Source organism: Eurypyga helias, unplaced genomic scaffold (genome assembly GCF_000690775.1).
Source record: "Eurypyga helias isolate BGI_N326 unplaced genomic scaffold, ASM69077v1 scaffold32283, whole genome shotgun sequence".
In the NCBI taxonomy this organism is placed as follows: Eukaryota; Metazoa; Chordata; class Aves; order Eurypygiformes; family Eurypygidae; genus Eurypyga; species Eurypyga helias.
The window spans coordinates 9,899-14,671 of record NW_010241107.1 but is presented as its reverse complement, the minus strand read 5'-3'; positions in this window follow the sequence as shown (position 1 = coordinate 14,671).

Genomic DNA, 4,773 nt, shown 5'->3' with positions numbered 1-4,773 from the left:
TCTCTGCCCAGCCTGGCCTTGTGCTGGAATACGATACAAAAGGTTTGATCCCAAGTTATTTTGTTGTTGCAGTGCCTGTACTCAGGCTGTCGATGTATAGGTGTACTGGTAAGTGTCGTGCATAGAACAGCAAAGATGCATTTTTAGTTTCTTGCTGATGGGGTATTTGGGTGTTGCCTCGCTGCGCTTCCCAACATTCATCATACTTCTGAAACCTTGTGTAGCTCCGTTTTATACCGAGGCTGTATGATAAAATGGGAGCTGGTTTTCTGAGTATGTGGCAAAAGGGAAGGTGTTTTCTTGCAGGGGAAGTTCCTGCCTGCGGTGCGTGAGCAAGGTGGTCAGCATGCTCTGCACACCCACCCGCCAGACACCGTGTCCTGTAGCACCTCTAGCTGCAGGCTCCCAGGAGCAAGCATGGCTTTTCGTCCAGGGCTCCAGGAAGAAGTTGCTAGTCATCCCGCAGTGGCACACCCTTTGCCTGTTGAGAAATCTTTTCAGCAAGGAGCAGGAGCCGGCAGCGTGGCTCACCGACTGTTGAAATCTCTGCCTGTAGCCTTTACTCGAGGAAACTTCTTAATTGCATCAGCGGGAGTTGTGTCCAAGTTGAGCAACAGGGGACAGACTCTTGGGACTAATGGGCTACCTGTTGGGCTAGTGGATTTCCTATTTTCAAAGCAGGAAAACCCATGTGCTGAGTAATAGTGAACCCAGACCATCCCAATCCGTAGCAGCTTTGGAAGCAGACATTGAGCTTTACAAGATTTCGGTAGGCTTAGCAAGGTGATCGGGGTCAGCTCGGCGTTCAAAGAGGGCTTTGCTTTAATGTTCCGCGCGTGTGCGGCCGCTGAAACGTCGGCATGTCCGAACCTTTGTACGTGTGCTCTGTGGGGCCGGCGCGTGGCTTGCCAGGATGATGTATGCTGGAGGAAAAGTGGGAAGTGCTTCATCTGTCTGGATACGGTCTACAGCCAGATCTGCGCAGGGGCCTGGGAGCTGGCACTGACTTCCCTTGGGCGTTGCGCAGCCTTCACTGGGGCCGCAGCCATCCTTGGGGGTGGAGCCTGCGGCTGGCTGCTGGAATACCTTCTTGGCCAAGGGGAGGAGTGGGTCATCCCTCAATCCTGTCAAAGGGAAGAGGAAATTTTGGAGGTTGTGGTGATTCGGTGTGCAGAGGCACACTTTACAAGTCGAGCAAGCGTCACTGCTGCTGGAGCGCAGCTGTAGAAGTTGTTGGGGTGCCCAGTTCTTAACACCAGGTCACAAAAATGCCTCCCCAGCACGAGGAAAGGCGCAGGCCTTCAGCAGCTGGAGGGCATTCTAAACCCTGTCCCTTACATCATGTGAAACCCTTATCAGCAGGCTGGTCTGGCTGGGTGCGCCTTCTCCTCGTCTTAATTGCATCCTTGAGGAGCCAAAGGGTTGGAGAGATGCCAGGCTGCAGCGGAGCGGCCGCTCGCCCCTGGAGCTGTGCCCTGTGCCCCGTCAGGGCCATGGCAGCGGTGTCTGGGGTTTAGGGATGTGCACGCTTGGCAGGAGTCACAGGCATCTTGCTCTACTGACGTCCTCTGGCGGCAAGCTGACATGCGCCCTGGGCTTCTAGCCCAAGACGGGTAGTTTGCAGACCCTGTGCTGAAGGAAGAGAGGGCTTTTCATCATCTTACTTGCTTCTCCCAAACCGTTCCGGCTGCACGTACCTGCTGCAGGCAGGTTCTGAGCTTTTTCAGCTCTTGGGAGTACTAAAACGGCCACGATCTGACCCTGAATGCACCGAGGAGTAATTAACCTTCAAGTGCTGGAAAACACGTGCCTGTAACTCAGCCACAGTTGAAATCCCTTCCCTGCGACGGCTGAGGATGCCCCTCGCGTAGCCATGAGGACACTGTGGGCACTTCCTTACAGCCGACTGGGTCACTGCTCCAGAGCTCTGCTGGCGTGCAGTGCTTCGATCGTGCTTTAAAAGATTGACTTGGGGAAGCAGGGAAAGCCCCCGCCTTGCTGTTCGGGGTTTGTGTGTTTGTGCTGTGAAGGAACACCTTCGCGCTCCCTGGCTGTCATCGCAGTTCATGATGTGCGAAGCGCGGGACCATTCAGTGCCAGGAACTGTCCCTGTCTGCTGTTGTGCTGCTTCCAGCATCAGCGCCAGTAGAAGAGCCGGTAAATGTGGATAAGTTGCAGTTCAGACTTGTGTTAAATCTGCAGACTAATTATTCCTAATAAACTAAACGTGTAGCAGTGGGAGAGGTGCACTGGTGTCTTCACTTGATTTTAAACCAGATGCTCTAAGATGTTCAAACATTGCTCCATAATGACAGGACGGTACTTCCCTCCTGCCTGAGAACAAACTAGAACTCTTGCTTGGACAGTTTGGGAGCAGAAAAACATGAGGAAAAGTTTGGCTCACACTCCAAGTCTCAGGCAGCGTGGTCAGATCCGTACGGGTTGCTTCGGCACATCCCAGAGCTACTGAATCTTTGTATGTCCGTAGGTGCCTGCGCCTCTGCTCAATAGATCCCTCGGGACCGACTGCTGTCGCGGGGTGGCGAGTGCGGTGTCCGCAGCGTCCTGCGTGCGGGCAGCGGGGACGGCAGGACCTACCTTCGCTCCAAGAGGACAGAATCTCTGCCCCCAGCCCGGAGTTCAGCGTGGCAGGAGCTGTGCCTGCGCTCGAGCGTGCGGAGTGAAGGAAGGTGATCCCGGGGCCAGGCCAACGCTGCAGTGGGGCTCTCCAAACACGCCCCACAGGCTCTGCGTCCCCGCCAGCCAGCTGCCAGCACGCTCGCTGGTGTGTTGGGCAGGCAGGAGCTGGTGGGGGCTGCAGGCGGGTCAGACTCAGTGGGGTCTGGGCTTAGCGAGACCTTGTAGCTACGAGTCCCCCTGACCTTCTGTGCGGTGCCGGCCTCGCTGGAGGGAAACGGGAAAGGCTTACGAGCACAGTGCTCGCTCGTGCACGGGTAGACATTCCCGTGTGTTTAAGTACCAGGCTGTGTTAGTCTGGTTTTGTGTACTTTAGATAGCTGTGTTTATTTTAACTTATTGGCAGGATTGTGTGTGAGCTTAACCAAATATTAGTTATAAGGTTGAAATGCCTTATTGATACAGGCATTGCGTGGCTGTAAGAGGACTTTGGCTCCATCCAGTACTTTGTCTTTCATATGACAACATCTGTCACTTCCAAGTGTCCATCTGAAACTTGGTGTCACATGTGTTTCAGGGTATGGTTCATACTACTGATTCGGAGTTACCCTCCTTAAATTTTCTCCAGCTCAGTACTAGGGTGAGGAGTCTGGGCAAACACAGACCTTTGCTTTAATAAAGCAAATGTGGGCTAGGGTTGTGTTTTGTCACTTGAATGTATGACCATACCCTCTGGTGTTGGCAGACAGCTCACAGCGTGGGCTGAGTCATGTCCTGTCAGTACGCAGTGGTTGATCTTTACCTCAGCCAAAACTTCTGTGTGCTAAACCGGATCGTTTTCTGCGTTTCAGAGCAGTAGAGTTCTGAAAATGTCTTGCTGTGAGAGCTGGGGCCGTTCACCTCTCAGTGGTGGATCCTCAAGGCAGTGCCTGCTCTTTCATCAAGGGCACGCGTGGGCTTTGGCACAGGAAGGGGTCCCAAGGGCTGAGGATTTGTGCCACGGGCGAGAAGGTATTTCCCAGTAACATGTTCTGGTATGTGTGAAGGCTCTTGGAGAAGGTCAGAGCCCAAACTGTACTGTTCTTGTAGGCCAGGACAGTTCATTTTCAGATGTTTGGAACATGTGTTTCCTGTTAAGCTCTGTCTGACAGAAGGAACTTGCTTTTGCTTACACAAGCCGCCTTTGTGCAGCCGGAGAAGGGGTGGGAGTTGCAGCCTCTCACTGTGTCCTCGATCTACGTGGCCAATGGGAGATTCCAGGAGAGAAGTGACCGAGGTGTGTGTTGGTCGAGTGCAGGGGGCGAGGTGTGTCCCCCACCTTCCCTGGCCTTGCACCGGGGGAACATCCCTATGGCCCTCCCAGCCCCACCCCGAGGACCGCTGCAGGCAGGGAGGGACTCCTGTGCCCCTCCGGTGACAGGGGAATCCATGGGAGGTGCAAGTAATACCTGGGTTTGGGGGTGTACTGGCGGGTAGAGTGCTTCGCTGCTTTTTGCTCTGGAGTTTCAGCTCTCCAGGCAGGACGTAGGAACCTTGATGTCGCACCAAGCCCTCCTACCCTGATCTGTGTGTTGTCCGCAAGCCCACGCACCTGTGTTTGCATGTCCATTTGCTTGTTTTCTGGTGTTAAAGAGCCTCTAAATCTCCTAATTGGCACATACTACCCAAAAAGAAGTTGCAAAATATTTATGAAAGCCAGTTTCACATCCAGAGCTTTAAGGGCTGTGCTCTCTCTCCCAAAGGAAAATCTGCAGAGGCAGGTCCTTTCTAGGGGTCCGTGCGTGTTGTTACCCTGTGTGGTTGCCGCTGTGGAGCGTGGTGGTGATCAGCAGAGGTGGGATGGCTGAGGGGATGATGAGCCGGAGCTGCCGCAGGAGCTGTGCTCCTTCCCCAGCAGAGTGCCGGCTGGAGCCTGGAACCAGGCCTGGCGTCGTGCTCTCCCTGGGCGTGTTTAGGGGGCCTGTTGTAGGCCCTGCCGATGGAAGGCGAGAGCTGAGGAGCGCTTGTGAGCAGCTCAAACCCAGCCAGGGCAGGTGTGGGGAAGGGTTGGACTCAGCCTAGTGTGCTTCTGGGCAGCTGTTCGATTCACTCCAGTAATCCTCATCCTTTTCCTTCCCTTTGTGATGCTCTTCAGGG